The sequence below is a fragment of the Magnolia sinica genome, chromosome 2 (genome assembly GCF_029962835.1).
Source record: "Magnolia sinica isolate HGM2019 chromosome 2, MsV1, whole genome shotgun sequence".
NCBI classification, from domain to species: Eukaryota; Viridiplantae; Streptophyta; class Magnoliopsida; order Magnoliales; family Magnoliaceae; genus Magnolia; species Magnolia sinica.
Window position 1 is genome coordinate 61,688,641 of NC_080574.1, and position 26,132 is coordinate 61,714,772.

At 39.4% G+C, this 26,132-nt stretch overlaps 1 long non-coding RNA gene across 1 annotated transcript; it reads left to right on the forward strand.

Annotated features, from left to right (window-relative positions):
* The first annotated feature begins 3,916 nt into the window (after positions 1–3,916).
* On the forward strand, positions 3,917–6,716 carry LOC131229010 (uncharacterized). The gene is made up of 3 exons (XR_009163133.1): positions 3,917–4,142; positions 4,218–4,903; positions 6,445–6,716. It is a non-coding gene; the product is annotated as an uncharacterized LOC131229010 (long non-coding RNA).
* The last annotated feature ends 19,416 nt before the right edge of the window (positions 6,717–26,132 follow it).

Sequence of the window (26,132 nt, forward strand, 5' to 3'; positions counted from 1 at the left end):
CCCTGAACGAACTGAGAATGATGGACCTAGCAATGCCCCACATGATGAAGAACTGGAAAAAGTGAGTAAGCCGATTGTGTCATTCCCCAAATGGTTGATTGTACCAAAACATCTAGCTAACTCACAGAATATTCTGGATGTGTTGAAGTGAAAGTCAACATCCCTCTGCTGGACATTGTGAAACAAATCTCCTCTTACGCCAAATTTCTAAATGATTTATGTACAACCAAGAAACAACAGACTATTCAAAGAGAATTTTTCTGACAAAAAAGGTGAGTGTCATCCTCAAGCAATATGTGACACAAAAATATAAAGATCCTGGTAGCCCAACTATCACTTGTATAATCAGGAATCATCACATTGAGGACGGACTTCTTGACTTAGGAGAGAGCTTTAATTTGATTCCTTTCTCAGTATATGAACAATTAGGTCTAGGTGAATTAAAACCCAGACCACATTACAACTTGTTGATTGTTCGATCCATGCACTGAGAGGGATAATCGAGGATGTGTTTGTCCATGTTGACAAATTCTATTATCCAGTAGATTTTATCATTCTGGATACCCAACCCATCACAGATATGAGAACTTAGATCCCTGTCATCCTTGGTCGTCCATTCCTTGCTACATCAAATGTCATAATTAATTGTAGGAATGAGGTTAGGAGTTTATCTTTCGAAAATATGACATTGGAGCTCAATATCTTTTTCAACATGAGCAAACAATCAGAAGAAGTTGATGATATCCATGACATTAATGTTCACAACTCCAAGTGTGGGGCACGATGTAGTAATAATCTCGATGAGACCAAGGTCAAATCCATAAGGACTAATCTTGTACGTTTCTAAAAGTTAGAACTAGAGCTAGAAGAATATCTAAATTAGAAATCTTGAATAAAGGGCGTAATTGTGAACATTGTATATTGAAACTTGTGAATTTAAAGGTAGGAACTAGGGTGCCAAGGATCCACTTGTAGCTATCAAGATGCTACCTTACTTGATTTAAGAGACATAATTGGAATCCGAGTCCTATCTTATCCAGTTGAAAGAAGAGATGATCAAATCTTTGAACTTTTATTGAATCAGTCTCAAGAGATGAAAATTGTGAAGATTTGGAAGGGATTCTGTCACCCAACCATGCCCAGGAGACTACGATAAACAATAGGATTTACCAAGCCCACAATCTCAAATAAGAAAAGAAAATATTCAAAGCTATCATAGCGTCTATTGTAATTTGAGTCATAACAAACCATAGAAAACTGAAAATATTCTTTAAAATTAACTAAAAATCAATGAAGTTTAATATAAACGTGAATCAAAGCAAAGTAAACATTCCAATCATATTACAAGCTTCCCCTCTTAGCCTTGGCTAAGAGGTTTATTTAACCATAGACATGATTGAACTAAAAACTCTTAAACAAAACATGAAAACAACTAAGGAAGAAAAAAAACTCTTTGCGGCGGCTCTCCACCCTTAAGCTCCACTCCTTAAACCCTACATAATGCCTAGAAATGTCTTGTGACTCCTATTTATACTTGTGAAGCTCCACCTTACGCACTGACTTGGAATTTCCTCAATCCAATCACGAAACTGCCTCAATTTATGCAGTTGCGTTACACATTGGTCAGACTAAAGTCGAGTCACTACCAAAAAAATAAGAAGGCTATAGACCACGCTATTTTTTTACTACGAACAAAAACCGTAGCTAGTTTGCTACGGCTTAAAACCGTAGCTAAAAGCTAACGCCCAACACCCATTGCTATAGCATCTAACAACCTCTTAAGGGGCTCTACAAGGCCCATTACAATGTGTATGCTCCATCTAATGCGTCTATCCATTTTGATGGATCATTTTAGGGTAAGAGCCCAAAAAAAAGGTAGATCGAAGGCTTAAGTGGACCACATTGTAGGAAACAGTGGAGATTAAATACATACCATCGATCAATGGTGTGGTTCAATTGGACGTTCAATTTGCCACATTTTTGGAGTTATTCTCTATAAAAAAAATTTTAAAATTAATGGATGGAGTGGATATACCAAATACATCACGGTGGGCCCCATAAAACTCTTAAAAGGACTGTCCCCCTCTAGCTTGTCAAAGGTTGTGCGAATGCTGAGGGCTATGGAGATCTAAAAATTGGCATTAAGGCTACGAACCAAGATGCATTTTAGCTACAGACTAAAGCCGTAGTAGTCAAAAATGCAGAAATTTTCATTCGCGAGTCCCTTTTTCTCCTTCCCCCTCTTGTGAAAAAATGAATATTCCCTCTCACTCTCGTGAGAAAAAACCCAAACCCTCTTTTCACCTCTCTCTCGATCTCCTGAACCGTCTCTCACGAACACTCCCCTCTCACGAACCCCTCTTTTCACCCTAACCATCCCCTCTCTCTCAATCTCACGAAGCCTCCCCTCTCTCATGCCATCATCCGCGTCTCTGCTGCTCGATCGTGTCCCATTTAGGTATGCAAGACCGCTTATCTTCTTTTTCCTCTTTTGAATATTCAGATTTCTCTCTCTTGTTTTGTGGAATTGGATTGGGGGTTTGAGGGGCTATTGATTAGATTGATTGGGGGTTTGAGGGGGTTCAGAGATTAGGAGTTTGTGCAGATGCCTGCAGCATTGAGCATGAATTTGGCCATAATCTAAAAAGATGAGCTAGATCCGAAACTCACATGGGCCACACCCTGAGGGATAGTTCAGATGGAAAATGGCAACCACTGAAACCTTCTTAGGCCCTACCAAGATGTTCATATGCCATCCATGAAGATGGTATGCTACTGTTAGCAATCCATTAGCCCCACCATAAAGATTAGCTCAATCTCTATTTTAATAAAGAGGAATGATCATATGTATTTTAAGGGACAGTAATGTTACTGTCCATATCTCATGAATCACCAATGCGTATGCATCCAATATGTTGAAAATTTGGGGCCCACCAGCAGTATGTGCATGGGCAGATGCACATTCAATTTTGTTGCTATTTTTTTCTTTTCTTTTTCTTTTTTTTTTTCAGAAGAGCATGCCCACAAATTGAGTTTTGCACCGCCCTTGCTTCCCATTTTATATGAGACACATCATTCAAAGGCCATGCTCCTTGTATATCCTCAGGGGGTGCGTATTGTTATACATACAACGAATTTGATCTATGTTGACTGGAACAACAAAAGCCAAGGTTTGTGGATGCAAGATTTCCCATGAAAAGATCAGAAGAATCTGAGCAAACCATGTGCATTTGAAAATGACTTAGTTGATTACCTCAATGCGCTAAAGGTATTCTTTCTTTTGTTCTATTTTAACTTTGGGCCTGTAGTAACCATAATCTATTATGCTAAAGATAGGTGTTTGCAACACTTAATCTAACTATAGCCAAATTCATTGATTGTGTAATTAATGTGTTTGATTTACCTGAATTGCTAAATTTACTAGTTATTAATTCCCAAATAATAAAATGGGCACAAATCTTGAATTTGGAAATTTTAAAAAAAAGTTAGAACTCCCCAATTCATGAAGTTGGTAAGTCAAGGAATTTCTGATGGCTATGCTGGGTAATCATTCCACAGAATCAGTGAACTTGGCAATTTTGAATTGCTAAATTCACAAATTGTGTAGTTCAACATATTTCTAGTTTGCATGTTTTTCCTAATTACTCTATATGATGTTTGAGTTTTTTTTTTTTAATACTCTGTAGTTCATCGATATTTATAGTCTGCGTGAACTTTGTACTATATATTTGAACATATTTATAGTCTTGAGCTCCATTTGGTCATCACATTGGTGTTTATGAATATAAATTTATCTCAAATCAAATGGAGCTTAAGCCCTTTTTTAACTCCGCCAATGCAACTCCTTACATTGCCGATCCCAAGCCCAGGTAAAGGAGGAGGGAGAAGGGCTTCAAGGTGGGTCTTTGCTGGCATATTAGATTAATCATTAATCATTAGTTCTCTATTAAATCTATAACCATTCTGTGATTCTCATGCTTGATTGAGTTCTATTTTTGAACGTATACTTGACTGAATTTTTTTCAGGTCTACTCTTCATGGGAAGGGATTAAACAGATTCTAGTCTAACATTAAAGGTTGCTATAGAAGCTCTACATATGTCTTTGCTATAAGCCCAATTTTCCACATATTTCCACCTTCTGGTACGTAGATCAAATTCTTTCTACCTGTACTGGCATTTTGTAGCTCAACTAAGCATCTATTCTGTCACTGTACAGGGAAGGACAAGAATTTTGTATATAGCCACCTGCATCCTACGGGGAAATATGAAGCACATCCAAAGCCAATGGATATCGTTTAGCAGCTAGAGTCTAGTAGGATTAACCAGATTTTTCTTTTGGGAAAACATATACAAGGTGTGTTTCTTTCTTTCTTTCTTTCTTTTTTTGGAAACTCACTCGTCTCTCTAGTGATCCCAACTTGCTCTCCAACTTTCTTTCTTTTTTTGTATCATGGTTCTGAATATTGATTGATACTAAATCGACTTGATGTTAGTGGAGAATGAAATGTGTCATTAGCAAGTCACATTCCAAAACCAGACTGAGTCTGAACAATTCTAACTGAGTTGGAATGAGTTGGGTGACTGATACTGGTTTTGATCTCTAGGTGACTTGCACTTTAGAACTTATGCTTAAAACCATGTTCTCTATCATTGATTTCTTTGAGAATTGTCAATCAGTTGTGAAGGTAATACGATGTTGGTACATGATAGAAGAGAACCTTTTTTTGGAGAATTGTTCATAATCATTTCGTAATCATTTTCCATTTTCAACAAGTATTTGAAAATGAGATCGAGTGTTATGTCCTGTATACTTTTTATTTCTATTTATACAGACTAACATTTCAATTTTATCCTATTTTGATATATCCAGGGGCTACTCAGAATTCAATCAAGGTTGCCCATGTATGTATTTACTGATTGCTAGTTTTTCTTTTTACTGCTTATTATTTTGGATAATTCATTATTCAGATAGGTTGAGTTTTTAATGTGTTTCATAGTGGATGCTAGTGCTACAAATTCATGGTGTGACTAGTCATATGGGTTGCATTAGGAATATTTTGGGTATTATAGATGGATGAGAGGACTCTTAATTTGTTACTTGGTTCATACCATTACAAAATACAAACTGAGATTTTGCCTTCACAATAGAAAAGTGATCTTCAAGTAACAAAAGTATTTGAGAAAATGTAAGGATTTTGCAGTTGTGTTTGAATTTTGATTTTCACCTGTTTGATTTAGAAAAGCTCTGATCAGTATTTTCAGATTTAAGGAATTGTTTGATATGCCTTTTTCTTAATCAGAGAAATCACCACATACAAGCATTGCATGTTAACCTTCACGTACAGCCCTGTCTTTCTCACCCAAGTATCATGTCTTAGGACATTTGAGCCATGCGACAGATGGGCCGCATGTTCACTGTCGAAAATCAAGCTGATCCACTCACCGGTGACGCTCATGTGTTGCGTAAAACGTCCTTCTTTCTATTAAATTCTGAAATGTGGCCTGCCCAATAGATGGACCAACCTAATTTGCACCTGTAGTGTCCTTTATGGTGTGGTGCACCTTTTGCACGGCTTAGATGTGTGACACAAGTGACAATTTGGTGGGAAAGATGGGTTTGTATGTTGAAATTCACATACAATGGTTATATGTGGCCATTTCTCTCTCAATCATACAACCTTGGAAATAATTAAAGTGGTATTCGCTAGATGCAACTACAAGCCAAAATTGCAAAAAAAAAAAGGCACCAATATCTGCAATGGTTGTGATACTTTCTCTTTGGCTCTATCCTACAACGATTTTTGATGTGGTCAATCGACAAGCCGAGTTTTTTAAACATTAGTATGAGAAGGACATTCGAATCTCGTTGCTACCAGTGGATTTACAAAATTCATGAATTTAACAATTCCCTGCCTCAAATGCCTTCTCAAACAGTCCCTAAATTCATATTTCACATTATATTTTCATTTTTCTTTTTTACTTCTTTCCTCAATTTTTTGATGGGGGAGGTTTTTGGGTTAAAACTTCCTTGACACAGTGGAGCAAACTTCCAATGTTTATATATTCCTTTTTAACACTACAAAAAAATGCATGGGTGGATGTAAGTCTAGTGATTAATGTTTAGTCTATTTCATCCTCTACAATGGGGCCCATTGTATCAATAATCTTGATTGCTATAAATGGGCCCATTATATGGGATGATAAAATAAGAGAAAATGCCGACTAATGTATTGTTGAGAAGAGAAGCAATGGATGGATAAATTGGGTCTTTTAGCAAATTTCTTCTATTCATTTTGCATTTTTTTAAATTTTGTATGTAATTTATTATATTCATTCTGGTTTATTTGTAAACTCCTTTTTACTACCCTGCCAGGAAAGGATGATTGAACTCCTGCATTTTCCCTAGAGTTTTATCACTGATCTGGGTTTTGTCATTTTTGAAGGTCAAGATAAGATTGCCGATTTTGAGATGAAGCTCATGGACATTGACAACAAGCATCTTGGAATTCCAGAAGCAGAGTATCATGCCATTGTAAAGATGCCATCAGGCTCGCCAAAGAATCCTAACCTCTGAATCGTAGACGCTTATGGACAGCTAACACACAAAGATACAATGATGTAGTTGTTGGATTGAATGATACCACATAAAATCTATTGACATCTCTGGATAGGAATGAAGCGGAAATATCTCCGTTGACGTTGTAAGAGATGCCATTATTATTATTTTTAAAAAATGGAGGTCATTTTGTGATATCAATTAAGGTATGTTGTTGTCAAATTTATTTAGCCTTGCTTTGTAAGATGGGAGTTAAACTGCCTTTCAAATGAAGACTGTGGCACGAATGTTCTCAAGTGTTCTCAAATGTCCCCTAGCTTTTCTTTGTAAGATATGTTGATTGGTGGACCATTTTGATGAGGGTTCATTCAAAAATTCCAATGGACCAAACCTCATCAACATAAAATTCCAATGGACCATAAAATGGACTGTCAATATGAAAAGATCTACTGCAATTCAAATACAGCAAACAAATTTTCAAATATAAAAAATACTTAATTATTTTAATTTTAGTTTACCTATCTCCCTGATACTTTTGCTGCTCTCTTACACTCTTTACAAAGTTTCCTTGGGGACTGTCTTCTTTACACATTCTGTTGAACTTTTATCCATCAAGTGAACTAACAAATCATAGGTTGAGTGAAATCTTAATTTATCTTAAATGGTTGATCTATTCTGTTTTTACAAATTTAGTTGGTATTGCTATACCTATATTAGTTGATATTTTGAATGGATGAATGTTTATTTTGTCTTTGGTCGTTGCAGATTTTGCTTGTTCAGAAATGAGAAGATTAGTGTATGCTCCTGAGTATTGTCTTTCTTTTTTTATGTCATCTCGTCGTCAACTTTCTCTATAATTTAGTTCTTCAGTTTCGGGGTTTAGCTTTTTCATATGACTACATTGTTTGTATGATGAAATTGATTTTCAACCATGTGCAGTAAGCTTTCGGATCAAAGCGAAGCTGAGAATATGGTGTTAGTTGATGGAAAATTGATAACCAGTAGAGGCACATCCATGGAGATCTTGCTTACGATTGTTGAGAAGCTATTTGGCTGCGAGAAGGCATTGGATCTTGCTGTCAATGAGAACTTTAAATAGACATGTAACTATTATGTTGGCATTGTACTTTTGTGAATGGATTAAAATGGATGATTATATTTGATTGAATGAATGAATGATTTATCCATGAAGTATTTATATGTATTTAGCTTATATGAGTTGATCTATCAGGGCATGTACTACAATGGTAAGAGATGCCATTATTATATTTTCTTTTTAAAAAAAAAAAAAAATAGGCAGTAGCTATGGCTATTAACTGTAGCCCTTTATCTGGAAACTATAGCTGTTGCTAATTTCAGCCTATTGCTACGGTTCTCGCTCAACTTTTCGCTATAGATATAATTCGTAGCTGTATATACTTTAGAGCTACGGAAGGTATGGATACGGATTTAATCCATAGCTATTGTTTCTATGGCTATGGAATTAATTCATAGCCATATCTTTAAATGGCTACGGTCATGCTACAGACTATAACCGTAGTCATATGACTTTAACTATGGATTTTATCCATAGCCATTGCCCAGTTTTCTGGTAGTGAGTCTGAATTTGGAAAGGGTTCTGTTTTAGCAATTGCCTGATTTCAGTCGGACCAAACTTAAGTCATCGGTCGGACCGAATTAACTCCTTACAGCGCTGGAGCATTTTGTATATTTCCAGTCGCACTGAATCCTCCCTTCGGTCGGACTGAACTGGGTTTCAGTTGGACTGAATTGTCCATCGGTTGAACAAAATTAGCTTCTGAATTTCATCGTTTGTTGTTGGACTATTTCGTGCAAGTTCGATTAAACCAAACCTGTCTGTTTTCTGCTCCAGATTCTACGATCTTTCGAGTCATTTCTTCATCTTTTGTATTGGTTTCTTTGGATCTTTGGCATGTGAACTCTTTATTCTTGATCTCCAATATCCATCCTATGCCTTGGTGATTCTTAACCATTAAACCCATGCTTTTAGCATTTTTTTCAATCCAAGCTCTCAGATTCACCTTGCAACAAAACATGTATAAAATATACCTTTAAGTATTATCATGTTCTTAAAACCAAGATATAAATAGAGGAGAATATGCAATATTTGACACTCAACACACTCCTCAACCAGCATTTTGCTAGTCCCGAGTAAAATATGTGTGAAGTGAACCTCACTTCTCAATGTTCAATCCTTTTTCAGAAAGTAATCTTTTGTACAATTGAGTATGAATGAGTAAAATTAAGATGAGAAAGTGAGACTTTGAAAATCTAGAGCTGAATCACATAAGCAGTTAATCAAATAGGTTCTTTATCAATTTCTTCAGAGCATAAATTCCTATAACATGTTTTCAATGTGCTCAGTGAAAATCAAATTACTTCCCATGAGAATACTATCATTTCATAACGTTAGCCATGTTCATCATAGCAAGAATGGTTAAAAACTTAAGTGTTGATTCCAAACTTATCCTCTTCTCCTTCTTTTCCTAGTTTTTTATTTTATATCGATGGTCCATTTTTTTATTATTCATTCTTTTTCAAACTTTTTCCCGTCTTTTCCTCATACATGACCTTTTTGTCGATCTCACTGTTTTTTTAACTGGTTCTTTTCATCTTTTAAGGTGTATAAAATTATCCAAACTGAATTCTCAACATCTATCAATGATACCATATGAAATTCTAGCATAATTCACAAAAACCAAACTGAATGTGTTGTGATTTGGATCCACATGATATTCAAACTTCCTCTTAATCAATTGAATGCAAGAACTTAGGTGATAGTATACTTGGTTGATCAAACTCTAACAATTCAAAGTTCAATCTCAATCTTATCATACTTAAAACATTCTTAAGCGCACAAACTATCGTCTTCCAAACAAGTCTTTTAACTTGAAAATTTGAAGATTTTTAAAAATTTTGCTCGAAACATAAGAAAACGTTTATTAGTCTACCTAATCCACACCCCCCAACCTAAAATCTACGTTGTCCTCAATGTAAAAGATATAAGTATGCAATATAAATGAGACAACAAATATAATGGATAAGATCCGTTGTAGCTCTTCCAAAGTTCTCAATGTGAAGATGGGTTAACACAACGACTAAACAATTGAAAGTAAATTATCCTAATCCTAAATATTATAAAAGCAATAAACCTAACTATACCTCTGGCAGACTAGGAGGTCAATCTTGGTAAACAGGATCAATCAAAGGTATGGACATGTCTTCTGAATCAAATTTCTCAATGAATGGCTTTAAACGATGTCCATTCACTTTGAGAACATTACCATTCGTTAGATTCTGAATCTCGATGGCCCCATGAGAATAAACATTTGTAACAGTGAAAGGGCCAGTCCAACGAGATCGGAGTTTACTGAGAAAAAGGTGTAACCGAGAATTGTACAGGATGACTTTTTGACTAGTCAGGAATGATTTTCGAAGGATGTTCCTGTCATGGAACACCTTCATCCTGTCCTTGTAAATTCTTAGAGTTTTTGTATGTGTCATTCTAAATTTTCTTGAGTTCTTTTAATTGAAGTTTGCACATCGAGCTAGCATTATCCAAGTTAAAGTTCAGATTTTTAATAGCCCAGTGGGCTTTATGTTCCAACTCCATAGGCAAGTGGCAAGCCTTCCCATAGACGAGTCTAAAGGGAGACATTCCAATAGGGGTTTTGAAGGCTGTACGTAGGCCCATAAAGCATCGGTCAAGCAGATTGACTAATCTTTACGATCAGGGTTAACCGTCTTTTCTAAGATATGTTTAATTTCCCTGTTGAAAATCTCAACTTGCCCACTTGTCTGCATGTGGTATGGAGTACTCACCTTATGGGAGATGCCATATTTCTTCATTAAGTTCTCGAATGGCCTATTACAGAAGTGTGAACTTCCATCACTAATGATGGCTCGAGGCGTTCCAAACCAGGAAAGGATGTTTTCTTTTAAGAATCTAATGACTGTTCAATGGTCATTGTTCCGACACGAGATCGCTTCCACCAATTTAGTGACATAGTCTACTGCTAGTAAAATGTATAAATTCTTAAAGGATTGGGAGAGTGGTCCCATGAAATCGACGCCCCAACAGTCAAATGCTTCAATGATCATAATAGGATTCAGAGGCATCGTTTTACAACGGGATAATGTTTCAAATTTCTGACAACGCTCATAAGCTTTGAAGAACTCATGACTGTCCTCGAACATAGTGAACCAATAAAAGCTGCACTACAGAATTTTGGTCGTGGTCTTTTTAACAAAAAGGTGACCACCATAGGTCTGAGATTGATAAAAGCAGATCACACTTTGGTGTTCATTGGCTGATACACATCTCCTTAGAATTTGGTCTGAGTAATATTTAAACAAATATGGATCATCCTAAAAAAACTTGCATACCTCACTAAGAATTTTTTTCTTATTTACGTGATCCAATGTGTTGGCATGAAACCTGTAGCAAGATTATTTATGATGTCAGCAAACCAAGGTAGTTGGGAGAGTTTAAACAATTGTTCATCAAGAAATGTGTCATTTATGGGTGTTGTCTCAAGGGAATTGGGGAGATCAAGTCTTGAAAGATGGTCAGCCACTACATTTTCTACTCTCTTTTTGCCTCGTATTTCTAAATCAAATTCCTAGAGTAGAAGGATTCAACTTCTCAACCAGGGCTTAGCATCATTCTTAAAATGAAGATACTTTAGCACCGCATGATCAGTGTAAATAATGATCTTAGATCCGATTAAATAGGACCTAAATTTGTCCAAAGCTAACACTATGGCTAAGAGTTCCTTCTCTGTGGTAAAGTAGTTCACTTGGGCAGGATTTAGAGTTCTACTTGCAAAGTGAATAGCATAGGGCTTATTCTCTTTTCTCTGGCCTAACACTGCCTTAATAGCATAGTTAGATGCATTACACATAATCTCAAAAGGAATGCTCCAGTTGGGTGGCTGCATGATACATGCGGTGGCCAATGTGCCTTTGATCTTAAAAAAGGCTTCCTAGCATTGCTCAGTCCACTCGTATGGTACATTCTTTTAAAGTAGACTACATAAAGGACGAGAGAGGTGACTAAAGTCCTCTATAAATTGTCTGTAAAATCTAGCGTGTCCTAAGAAGGATTAAATGTCTTGTATGCTCTTGGGTAGAGGAGGTTAGAGATAAGATCAATTTTAGCCTTATCCACCTCGATTCCTTTAGACGAAATTATATGTCCAAGAACTATTCCCTTAGAAACCATGAAATGTTACTTCTCCCAATTTAGTGCCAAATTCTTTTCCTCATATCGCTTCAGCACATTTTTCAGGTTTTCTAGACATTCGCTAAAGGATGTATTAAAGACAGAGAACTCGTCCATGAAGACCTCTAAATATTGCCCCACCATGTCAGAAAATATACTCAACATGCATCATTGAAAAGTGGTAGGAGCATTACACAGTCTGAATGGCATCTTTCGATAAGCAAAGGTGTCATAAGGACATGTGAATGTTGTCTTCTATTGATCTTCGAGGGCTATCTCTATCTAGTTGTAGCCTAAATATCCGTCAAGAAAGTAATAATTAGATTGACCAGCTAGCCTTTCCAAGATTTGATCAATAAAGGGCTAAGGAAAGTGGTCCTTCCTCGTGATGGTATTCAACTTCCTATAGTCAATGCACATTATCCAACCAGCAGTAACTCTAGTTAGGACAAGTTCATTATTGGCATTAGCTATGATGGTAATTCTAGACTTCTTAGGAACCACCTGAGTTGGACTCACCCATCGGCTATTGGATATGAGGTGTATAATAACCAGATCCAACAACTTAAGTACCTCGGCCTTAATCGCTTCCTTCATACTTGGATTTAATTTACATTGTGGTTGTCGGGAGGTCTTCACATTATCCTCAAGATGAATGCGGTGAGTACAAATCAAATGGTCAATTCCCTTAAGGTCAACAATCGACCATCCAATGGCTCCTTTGTGCTTAATGAGAGTAAAGATAAGCATACTCTCCTATTCTTGCTCAAGGTGGGAAGAAATCACCACCAGGTATGTCTCATCTTTACCTAAATATACATATTTAAGATCAGAGGGTAAAGGCTTTAGGTCAAGCTTCGGTGCTTTGAAGCTAGACGGTAGAGGCACAACATCAGTTTGGGAGAATTTTTCAAATTGTGGCCTCCACCGGTTAACTTCAAGTACCAGTGCAGCTTCAAGCAAGGCATCCATCTCCCTAATCATGTCATCATCCAAATTATGGGAGTGGGCCAAGCACGTCTCTAGAGGGTCAGAGCATAAAGTCATCAGAGCTTTATTTTCCATGAAAGAGTCTATCATATTAATGTTATGGGCCTCATCATCATCATTTGCCTGTCTACTCATGTTGAAAAAGATATTGAGCTCCAATTTCATATTTTTAAAAGATAAATTCATGACCCCATTTCTGTAATTGGTGATGGCATTGGATGTAGCAAGGAACGGGCGGCCAAGTATAACAGGGATTTGAGTGCTTATGTCTGTAATGGGCTGAGTATCCAGGACGATAAAATCTACTAAATAGTAGAATTTATCAACTTGAACTAACATCCTCAATCATCCCTCTTGGTACACAAACTGAGCAATTAGCAAGTTGTAATGTGGTCCGGGTGGGTTTTAATTCACCTAGACCCAGTTGTTCCTAGACCAAGTAAGGGATCAGATTTACACTTGCCCCCAAGTCAAGAAGTTCGTTCTCAATTTGGTGATTCCTAATTATATAAGTGATAGTTAGGCTACCTAGATCTTTATATTTTTGTGGCACATTTTGCTTGAGGATGACACTCACTTTTTATATCAGGAAAATTTTCTTTTTGATACTTTGCCACCTCTTAGTTGTGCATAGGTCTTTTAGAAATTTGGCATATGAAGGAATTTATTTTACAGTATCCAGAAGAAGGATGTTGACCTTCACTTATTTCAACACCTCTAGAATCTCCTATGAGTTGGCTAGAGGTTTTGGTGCAATCAACCACTGGGGGAATGGAGCAATCGGCTTGCTTAGAGGTTCTGATTCTAATCCATGTGGAGTAGTACGAGGTCTATCATCTATGTCTTCTTCTGGGTCCTTAGACTTTTCAGCCCTTACCGAAATAGATTTGTCAATTATTTTTCCACTCCTAAGAGTGGTGATAGACTTGTCTTACTCCATTGGATTTGAAGAGCTTGTGTTAGGCCCGTATTTTAGTCTGTACTGTTCTGTATACTCTCCCGATCCTCCCCATCAATTCCGATGATCCGCAACCTATAGTCAGTATTTGCATGCAACCTTAAGTCGTATCCCATAGATCTAAGTCGGCTCAACCCGAGACTTGTACCCTAGCGACCGCGCCGTCGCCGCGGTTCCCATGCACTCTCGCACGCCGATGTGATACCCAGGCCAGGGGTTGTGGGCCCGCGTTTATTTTGAAGAAACGCCATGCATTTGCAAACTAAAGATAATCTCTACCAAACTTTAAATCAATCAATTAATGTACTAGTCAAGTACAACCCATCACACACCCATCCCTCTCTTAACCAAAGTCAACATAGCCCATCGCCCATCACACCCATCCCTCTCTCCTTTCATCTCCTCTCTCTCTCATTCTCCACCCATTCCCCAAGCACCAAGAGAGAGCTTGGGATTTCAAAGCAAGCTCTATAGTCCAGCGCTCTTTTGCTTTTAGATCCCCCATATCCATCCACCAAAAACCCATCTCCTCCATTGAACCACCAAGAGAGAGCTAGGGAGGAAGAAGGAGGAAAGTGGGTGCTTCTCTCTCTCTCTCTCTCTCTCTCTCTCTCTCTCTCTCTCTCTCTCTCTCTTTCTAGCTTGATGGCCCACCATGGGTGTATATATTTGAGATCCATGCTATCCACAAATGGACAGCCTTGCTGGATCGTCCAGGGGCAGCAGTTGCTGCCCATTTTTGGGCACACCATGTTGAAGGGAGAACGTCAATATCAGCTTGATCTCTAGCCATATGGACCCCACATTGATGTAAGGGCTTTATCTTCACCGTCCATATGGTGGGGCCACTCCAGCCATGGGCCCAAGATAGGTTAGGCCCAGCAACCAGCTGATGAAGAGGAAAACAAAAATATCTACTTGCTTTAAATGGGTGGGCCACACCGACGTGGATCCCACCTTGATGTATGTGTGTTCTATATCCTCAGTCGTCCATCTGCACGGCCCAGATCCAACACCCGTGGGTTGCACCATAGCAGTAGCAGTAGAGGCGTGCTGGTACCGCGGACCTTCAGGCCACCCTGCTTTTCTATTGACCATTGAGATCAAAGGCAAGCACAAATGTCAGCTTTGATCTAAAATCTGGTGGGCCACATTGACGTGGACCCCACCCTGATGATGTATTATATCTGCTCCATCCATCCATGGGGAGCTACGAGCCATAAGGGGTCATGAGCTGCTGGACTGCCTGCTATCTAGTAGCAGACATTGAAGATGACGGCAAAACACAAGTATTTGCTAGTTTTTAAGATTAAAAAATAATAATAATATAAAATAGTTGTGGGGTGACCCACCCACGTAGGACCCATGGATGTATGTGTTGCATCCCACCATCCAGCACGTGGACGACAGGAACCACCATAATAAATGTGTTTTAGTCTCACCATCCTGGGATGGTGGGACCCTGCACGTGTGGTGTCCACCCTATCCAGCTAGGGCATTGGGACCCACCATGACATATGTGTTTGATCCACACCGTCCATCTAATTTCCCTTCTCATTTTAGGCATTGAGACGAAAAATGAAGCTAAACCGAATCTCTGATGGGCCACATTGTAAAAAACATTAGTTTTTATGATATAAACTGTTAGGGCCTGCTATGATGTTTCTACACATCAAAATATATTGAATATTAGGCTTGCTATGCCTGTCTCGAGCTTGGGAACCCAACCGGCGGAGTGGATCCTCCTGATGTGGGCCCCACCTATAACAAACCATGGAAAAATTAAAAAAATACATATATGTCAGACGCCATGGCTGCTATCGTCCAGCTGCTTGGAATGGCCGAGTCTATAGGTCCCACTAAAGGCCCCACCATGGGATGCACAAAATGGATGGGCTGGATATATGAACCACATCTTGGTGGGCCCAACAATTGATTATGAATGTTTAATGGAGGGTAATCCTCTCAACTTTTGTGTGGCGAGGCCCACACAAGCCACCGATTGACTTGATTTTGAGTCCCAGGCCCCATCATGATGTGAGTATTATACACACATTGTTCATTCATTTTCTTAGGGCTGTGGGCCCCATTGTCTTGAGAAGCACACCCTACGTATGTGCCCCAGTCATGGGCTGCCTTAGGTAAGCCCACCATGATATATGAGTTGTATAAAGGTTGTCCATCCTTTCTTTGGGCCATGGGCTACCCCATGAGGCCCACTTTGATGTATATGTTTTATGTACACTGTTCATCCATTTTACGGACTATGGGCTGCCTTATACAGGCCCACCATGAAGTATATGTTATACGCGCTCCCCATCCTTTTTCTTTCTTAATAGTGTAAGGGTCGTGGGCCCTAATGAGAGTTAGATCTAAATCCCAAGTTGACCGCACCATAGGAATAGTGGTGGTTAAACGTCCACCGTTGAAAACCATACCCCGTAGGGCCCACTATGTTGTAAGTATTTCATCTATGCCGTCCACTTATACAGCCCGCCTTGATGTACGAATCCTCTATCCACACCGTCCAATGTTGGGATGATGGGTCCCACCGTATGATGTATGCGTTTCAACCTCGGTGTCCATCTGTTTGTTGTGGGGCCAACCGTAATGTTCATGTTTAATCTAAACCACACATATGTGAGGCCCAACTTGATGTGTACGAGGCCCATATGGGACGCCCAATCTGATGTGTATGAGGCCCATATGAGAGGTCTATGTGATGCGGCCCATTTGATGTATACGTGGCCCATGTATTATGGCATGTATACTAAGCCCATGTAATGCGGCCCGCGTATGAGGCCCATTGTGACATGTATTAGGCCTATGTGATAAGGCCCATTGTGAAGTATTTAAGGCCCATGGGATGTGGCCCTTGAGATATATGTGAGACCCATGGTTGTGGCCCATTATGATGTATTTAAGGCCCATGGACATGGCCCATCGTAATGTATTTGAGGTCCAAGAGATATGGCCCAATGTGATGTACATGAGAGGCCCATCTTGTGATGTGTTGTATATTCACACCATCCATTCACGTGGGCCCCCACGTGATGCATATGTTTGATCCAAACAGCCCAATCTAATGTGTATAAGGCCCATTTGGCAAGGCCCAATGTGATGTAATGAGGCCCGACGTGTTGTATATGAAGCCCATATGATTTGGCCCATTGTAAGGTATATGAAGCCCATGCAATGTGGCCCATGAGTGAGGCCTAATGTGATGCATATGTGGCCCATAAGTGAGGCCCTTTGAAATGTGTATTAGGCCCTTGAGAGAGGCCCATGGTGAAGTATATTAGGCCCTTGTGTGAGGTCATAGGCCCACTATACGTTTTGCTCTATGTGGGCCACTCCTTGGGAGCAATGTTAGTTAAATGTCCACATGGATGGGCATTGATGGTTAATAAGCATTGATGGTTAAATGTCCACAATATGACCTTCTCTTAGGCCCTTTGTTAGGTCGATTATCGATATCGATTGTGAGTATGTGATAGTATAGCATCGTGACACATGCCCATACGCATCATCTGCATGCTTGATATGAAATGTGGTAGACCATTGCATATGCCATTAGGTAGGTTGTTATAGGGCTCCCTGATAAGCGGAGTTGTCCCACATGAGCACGTGGTACGCGTAGGGTTGATGCATGACTGGATTATTTAACTCATGCATCTTGCATTTTATGATATAACTACCATACGCCCTAGCAACATCAGGGCCGTAGCCTCCACAGGCATATCGTGGATGGCCAGATGGGACACCGAAATGGGGTGTCATAGATATCCCTGGGTGAAAGTCCATAAACCCTCTAGGTACCAGAAGACGCCCCAACGTCTAGACTGAGTGGATACATAAGCGCCCGAGTGCCAAATACCAGTAAGCCACATCTCCCACTGTGTCATGGTCGGTTGGGATGGGGTGTGGCCTTATCTGCCCGAGGGAGTAGGCAATGCTAAGCTAAGTCTGACCAGCTTATAAATGGGTCCGCTATTGATGAGCCGGGTAGGCATTGGTATACTGCTGGCAAGCGAATAGTGAGGTCTCTTCCACTTACCCAGTTGTGCACTTGATGGGGCGATAGGTGGCGTCGAGTGTACTAGATCCAAGTGATGATCCTAGAGATGTACTATACTAATATGTGGACTTATTGAGCAGGAGTTTCATACTTAGCATTTTACTCACTCATTCATTCATTTACTAACCACTCGAGCTAATGGTGCGTAACTAATTATTTTGTACCTTCGCAATGGCTAGGATTTCGGTTGGGGTGCGCGACTAACCTGAATTCAGGAGTATACCATATTGAGTTTGACTATCCAAATTTAGGTATGGGACTGGTTTGGATAGAAGTCCCTTGTGATGGATGCCATAGCCTATGATAATATGTACTATCATCCTAACTTCACATTCCAGCTTGGTCATTTCATTCGCACCACATATTGTATTGTATCCTCAGCACATAGAATTTAGTTTACTATATTTTTGCATATATATGGCCTAGATGAGGTTGACGGCATTCATGGACTCGTCAGGATTTACATATTGCATTACATCCTCAGTATATGATATTTGGCTTACTATGTCTCCGCATTGTAGAGCTCTTCTACATTGTTTCTTCAGTATATGATATTGGCTTGTTATGTTTTTGCATCGCATAGCCTGAATAAGGCTGATGGTATTTATGGACTTACCAGCATGTTTTCGCGTTGCTCTGATATTGCATATTTGACACTTACCTTGCACACACACTTACACAACCCTCTAAGCTTTCTATAAGCTTATGCATGATAGATGCATGCAGGTGGCGTTAGGTCACAGCAGCATTGAGCTTAGAGCATGCAACTGTCTTCTAGAGCTTTTATTTATATATATATATATATATATATATATATATATATATATATATACCTTTCAGCACTGTATTTAACTATTTATATTAGTGGATATGTGATAATGATGTTGCCTTTGTGATTTGGGTAAACTTGTGGTTATGCTTCTTACGAGATAAATGTATATTGAAAAATCCTCCTTGAACGATCCCAGGATCAAAATCTGGCGTATGAGTGCTAGAAGCTGAGAATGAGGTATTATGAAGGCTGTCGACATCGAATTCGATGATTGAAAATTTTGTGAGCCTGGTTTCTGAGTTTGGGACATGACAGCTTGGTTCACTAACTCTGTATTACAGTTTAGGATTGGGAATATGTTAAGCTGGGATGATCCTTTTCTCCATAATCGCAACGCGTGAATCTATCTTTTGTATAGCCTTTATAAGTTCTTGTAAGGCTTGGAGAGTACTTTGCTGGATAGGCTCTTGAGTTTGTGTGAGGTTTTGAAACAATTCCTCTTGAGGTTTCCCTTGATTTAAGAATTGGTTAGGGATTCCTTGAGGAGTAGCAGTTTGTCCATTCCTCCAACTAAAGTTTAAATGATTTCTACAACTTGAATTGTATGTGTTTGAAGTAAGTCCTTTGAAAGGCCTTTGGTAGTTGTTTGCGGCATTTGATTGCTCATTCAGTATTTCTTGAAAAGCAGGTATTATTAGACAATGAACATTCCAAGTAAAAATACCACAAACAACTTCCTTAGCCTTATCCTTCTTAAGTTCCATGGCCTCAAGTTTCCTTGTGAGACTGACCACTTTAGCATTTATATCATCTTCCTCTTTCAACAAGTATATTCCGCCCTTTTCCTTTGATTGAGTAAGCTTAGAAGTGGTGTTAGGTATTGGGGAGATGTCTCATGATTGTGTGGTTCTAGCGAGTTTGTCAAAGTAATCTCATACATCATCGATATCTTTGTTCACGAATTGCATATTGCACATTGTCTCAATGAATTGGTGCATGGAAGATGTCAGTCCTTCATGGAAGAAATTTGTTATGCGCGATGTTTTAAAACCGTGTTATGGGCATGAACTGACAAGATCCTTGAACCGCTCCCAACATTAGAAGAATTTTTCATCTTCCTTTTAGGCGAAGTTCATGATCGACTTTCCAGTGGTGTTCATCTTATGATGTGAGAAGAATTTCTTTATGAACTCCCTTGTCAAGTCATTCCATCAGCCGATAGATCGTGGATGTAGTGAATGCAACCATGTCTTAGTTTTTTCTTTTAAGGCGAAAGGAAAGAGTTTTAGCTTGATCGTGTCCTCAAACACATTAGGAAAATATAAAGTGGCTATTATCTCATTAAACTCTTTCAAGTGTAGATATGGACTTTCAGATTCAAGTCCATAGAACTTTGGAAGGAGTTGGATCACTCCTGGCTTGATATCTATATTTCCTATATTTTCTAAAAAAACCATACAGGAGGATGTGCTCACCCCTGCCGATTGTAAATAATCTTATAAAGTGCAAGGTGGGGGTGCATGATGCACCTCACTCTCATCTTGGGCTTCCTCAACTAGAGGTTAACGATAATTTACAAGTTGAATAGCATCCATCACTTCTATTGACTATGACGATCTCAAGTAGTGTCTAGTCTTGTGATGGATAGGCAACCCTTCGACTAATCCTCCTTCACTCAAAAGACAGAGTGTTGTCACAAACCCACTTGGGCATGAAACACTCTCAGCTTTCGAGTATAGAATCTAACCTAAAATCTAAAAACAATTAAAAATTACAGCAAATAAGAAGTGTGGAGAGAGAGAGAGTGTGTGTGTATGTATGTGAGTTAGAACAAAATTACCAAATAGGAGATGCTAGGTTAGGATCCTACAAAACAGAGAACAAAGTTAGTTTATATAAACAAAGAAGAAAAATTCCTAACTTATAAATAAAATAGAAAGTTAATCCTAATCTTAACCTAATTCTAAAACTAATTAAATTCAGAAAAATGCAACTATAGTCCCCGGCAACAGTGCCAAAAACTTAGTCACAACCCCAAGTGTAGGGTCGTGATGTAGTAATAATCTCGATGAGACCGAGGTCGAATCCACAGGGACTAATCTTGTACGTTTCTAAAAGTAAATAGAACTAGAGCTAGAAGAAGATCTAAATTAGAAATCTAGAATAAAGGGAGTAATTGTAAATATTGTAGATTAAAACTTGTGAATTTAAAGGTAGGAACTAGGGTGTCAAGGATTGTAACGCCCTGAAAATCGAGGGTCAAGCAGATGCCCAACTCCCAAGTTCCAACGAATCACTTATACAACATAGATAATGAAGATTAAATGTTGTCTGTATTAATGCATTAAACATGAATGGGATTATACCAAATCAGCATATCATACTTCAGAGACAGTTAAATTACGCAAGTGGAAGACGATGATAAATATATAGAGCATATAAGTGATTGTAAATCCCCAGAGTATGAACATGATACCAGGTTAAATAATTACATGTTTAGTTCCAAAATATACAAAATGATGAAGTATAATATCATCTAATCCATATCCCTGTAGCCCTGGTGATGCGACTCCAGGGCTACATAGACCCGCCAGAGAGTTGCAGGTAGGTGAACTCCTCGTCATCATAGAAGTCAAGCTCCGCTTCGTAAGCCTCGACATCACCTGAAACTACAACAGAGTCTGATTAGTGTTTTAAAACACCGTCCTAGAGTGGGAGTGAGTGATCAACTCAGTGGAGCCATAAGGTAAAGGTTAACATGTTATCAATTCAGTCAAGCAGTAATGATAAAATAATACAACAAGCAATCCTAAATACTCTGGTTAATGCAAGGATGATATGTATTAATGATGTATGCCCTCACTTGTACTCCCTCTGCGACATCATCTCACGATTGCAGCATGCAACACTCCCGCTGTACTCAACGCTAACGCCAAAGGCACATGCAATGCGGTGCATGTACGTGATTAGCCAAGTTCTTAATTAGACCTATTCATACAACAGGTTTGTGAAGCTAAGGCACCTCCCTTTATATCATTGACCTAAACAATGATTCATCTAAGGTCGTCAATCCTATTTAATCACATACGATAGGCAGTTCTAGGTCGCTACGGAGAAGCTCATCATCTCACCGCAGGCCTAGTTTATACTTGAGGTCACTACGAAAAGGCTCGTCACCTCAAGGTATTCCTAATATATACTCGAGGTCACTACGAGAGGCTTGTCACCTGATTGTAGGTCGACAGCTCGAATATAGTGTCCTATACCACCGTATTCGGCTCACGAGTTTGGTTTGCTCACTAGTCATTACGGGGAGGCTCGTCACCCCAGCGTAGGCCAACAGCTCGACCACGATGTCCCATACCACCATGCCCAGCTCATGAGTCTTACTGGATCATGGTACCAAGGTTAAACGGGCTTTTCACTAGTAAGTTGGTACCTTAGATTCAAGTAGTAGTGTCCATATATGATGAACATACATTAGGTCAATCGGGTTACTTGACAAGCTCGACTAGTACGAGCGCACGTTGAATTAATCGACATGGAGCGCATATGCACTCCTTGTGGCCTAACCACTGTCAATAGTCATCGTACGACTCAAATTCATCGAACGTGTCTGTGGTGACTAAACTGATTTAGCCACTCGATTGGAAGTCTTTACCGATTGCCTGGACCACATCGTAGCCCCAATCACACTCTAAAACAATAGCATTCACATGTGATAGTCAAAGACAGCATATGACAACTAATTTAAATATAAATCTCATTTGAGCATTTCAATAAACACATAGTGCACATGTTATTATACATAAGCATCTCATCCATAAATCACGTAGTAATAAGATAGGTTACATAAAGGAAATTGTAACTATAGATAAGGGAATTGAGAATCCTTTCTCAACACCCTCATTAAATACATTTCAATAAGCATTTTCTCATTCAAGCATTTTATCAAACACTTAGACTATACATATTACATACAAGTAATAAATTAGTTAAAACATATATTATAGCAAATCCTTTCACAAGGGAGTTGCCACACGTACAAAAATCATGTATTCTTAAGCAACCATCATGACAAGCATAGATCATAATTCCATATTCACACAAACATTTCAACAAGCACATGGAATGCATTAATTTCAACATAGTTCATATATATGTGTAATATGTGGAAAACATCGCATCTAAGCAATGTGATAGCAATCAAGTCAGTTATAAATCATTAACTGACATTGAAAGTTTTGAAAACCATAACCTATATGTTTATAGTACGCACCTTCTGTCGGTAAACTCGTATCGAACTCAGTTCGAACACTATGCCTTTGTTTATGACAAAACGGCTACCTGAATCATGAAATAGGTTAGCTATTTCGTTGATTCATCTACTTGGATACTTAAAACAGATTAGGGTTTAGATTTCTTACCTAAAAATGGAATCAGAATGGCCGGTGTAGCGATATAGGAGGGATGATTCGACACGTAAAGCGGTGGGAATGAATCCCAACAACTATGTCTCACTCTCACTCTCTTTTCTCCTCACCCTTTCCTTCTCTTTTCTCTCTTCTCTCTCTTAGGGTTTTGGAATTTCATATGGAATAAGAGAGGGGTGGGTTAAGGCCCTTATATAAGCTCAAAACTGATGTCAATGGCCCCAGGGCTATGGTATACTTAGAATATAGCCAAAGGGTGGCTGTTTCGGGCCAACGGAGCTTATCTGGAGGTCCATTTCCTGCATACAGTTGGGAGAAAGTTCCCTAACAATGGATCTATGCCAGGTTAAGTTTTCAATCCAATCAGATTTACGGATCGACCGTGGAGGACCAGTTTCACTTCAATGGTCATCGTCACTCAATCAGGGCCACAAGTGCACTGACATATGCAGGGAAATTTCCCTGATCCAAGGGTGTAGTTGGGTCAGAATCTGACGGTCTGAGACCTTAAATTTGGCCTGCAAGCGAACGGCCCAATTCACTTAAGTTTGAGTTTGTTTTATAAAGATATTCTTGTTTCTCACGCACTTCGCTCCGAGCTTAAGTTGTACGTTTCTAAATACCATGTGGACTTGATTTCTGAGATGGTAGTCAAGCCTAATAAGATGGTCATAACTGTATAGTTTCACATTAATCAGACTTTCAACGGGCAGTCTAGGTTTGATACGGAGTTTCAAGATGCTCCCGAGAGCAACTGGGTTTTAAGATTGACCCTAGGTTTTTAGGTAATGTAGAGTTAGCGATTCTACTAGTTTTGGGTCTTGCAGTTCGTATAGAAAGTGATTCAAGCTAATCTACTGATTAATTTAGTTTAACACTTAATTAATTTCTATCTAATTTCCACATAATTTGATCCTAGCGATTTCTGCCTGAGGTGGTACTCAGGTCTTTGTATGGATTTTTCCGAGATGTTACAATCTACCCCCCTTAAAGAAAAATTTCATCCTCAAAATTAGTACATTTTCGTACTCCTCGAGAATCTAAGGGTAGTTCTCTCAAACCTCAACTTTTGTTTCCTAAGTAGCCTCTTCCTCAGTGTGGTGCGTCCATAGCACCTTCACAAGCGGGATAACTTTACTACGCAGCACCTGTTCCTTCCGGTCTAGAATACGTGTCAGTCGTAGTACATAAGTAGCATCCTCACTCAATTATATCTGCTCTCATTTGATAATGTGGGAAGGATCAGGAACGTATTTCTTCAGCATAGATATGTGAAATACATTGTGCACACCTACGAGTGGTGTAGACAAAGCAAAGCGGTAAGCTGCCACACCCACTCGGTCTAGTATCTGAAATGGGCAAATGAATCTCGGTGTGAGTTTTCCCTTTTTGCCAAACTGGAGGACTCCCTTCATGGGGAAAACTTTCAGGAATACATGATCCCTAGCCTCAAACTCTAGCAATCGTCATCTTGCATCAGCGTAGCTCTTCTGTCTGCTCTGTGTTGCGAGAAGTCGACGCCTGATAATGTCGATCTTCTCTGAGGTCGATTGCACTAACTCTGGGCCAATCAAACTCTTCTCGCCCACCTCTGCCCAACAATGCAAGGCTCTACATGGATGCCCATATAGTGCTTAATAGGGGGCCATGCTAATACTCACCTAAAAGCTGTTGTTATAAGTGAACTCGGCATAAGGAAGACAGTCATCCCAACTGTCCTTGAAATTAAGCATGCAAGCTCGCAACATGTCCTCTAACACCTGATTCACCCGTTTCGTCTGCCCATCCGTCTGTGGGTGGAATGCAGTACTGAACTTCAATTTCACACCCATCGCATCCTGGATACGAGTCCAGAAGATAGATGTGAATTGCGTGTCATGGTCCGACATGATCTCTACAAGAACTCCATGCAGACGTACTATCTCCTTGATGTACAGCCTAACCAAATCATCTATAGAGTTCAAGACTCTAATAGGGAGAAAATGAGCTAATTTCATCAACCGGTCCACAATCACCCAAATGGAGTTATGTCCCTTCCTCGTCTTCGATAATCTCAAGATGAAATCAATAAAGATGAAATCCCATTTCCATTTAGCTATGGGCATGGGCTGAAGCAGTCCAGGAGGTCGGTGATGTTCGGCCTTGACCTGCTGGCACGTGAGACAATGGGATACATAGTCTGCTATGTGGGCCTTCATGTTGTCCCACCATTACGAGCGCTTCATATCTCGATACATCTTCATACTACCAGGATGCATCACCATCCTTGAATTGTGAACAGCTTCGAGAACTTCCTTTCTTAAGTCATGAAGGTTTGGGATGCATAGGCGGCCATGATAATGTAAACCCCCATCCGTACCAACTCTCCATTCTGAGTCTGCACTGTCGCTCACTTGCTCTCTCATCCTTGCCAATAGTTCATCGTCTTTCTGAGCTGCAATAATCTGGTCGTCAATAAGTAGCTAAACATGAATATGTGCGACGCTCTTGAACAGTTCCTCTATCGTAAGTTTCTCCTCAAAGTATCACACAAACTCTACCATGTTCCATTCATCAATCATCAGCGGAGCTGCAAATACTATCGTCTTCTTGTGGCTTAACGTGTTTGCCACAAGGTTGGCCTTACCGGGATGGTAGGAGACCTCGAACTTGAAGTCTTTCAAGGTTTCCATCCACAGTCGCTGCCTCATATTCAAGTCTCTCTATGTGAATATGTATCTAAGGCACTTGTGGTCACAAAAGAGCTCAAACTCCTCTCCATAGAGGTAATGTCTCTAGAGCTTCAATGCAAAGATGACCGCTGCTAACTCTATGTCATGCGTAGGATAGTTTTTCTCATGTTTCCTCAACTGTCGCGATGCATAAGCAATAACCTTGTCCTTCTATATCAGAACACAACCCAAACCAACACGAGACGCATCGGTGTATATCATATACTTGACCCCTTTCTCTAGTAATACTAGCATAGGGGCGGATGTTAACTTATCCTTCAGTTCCTAAAAAGTTGCTTCTGCCTTCTCATTCCAGGCAAACTTAAGATCCTTCTGAGTCAGCTGTGACAATGTTTTAGCTATCTTGGAAAAGTCTATAATGAATCGA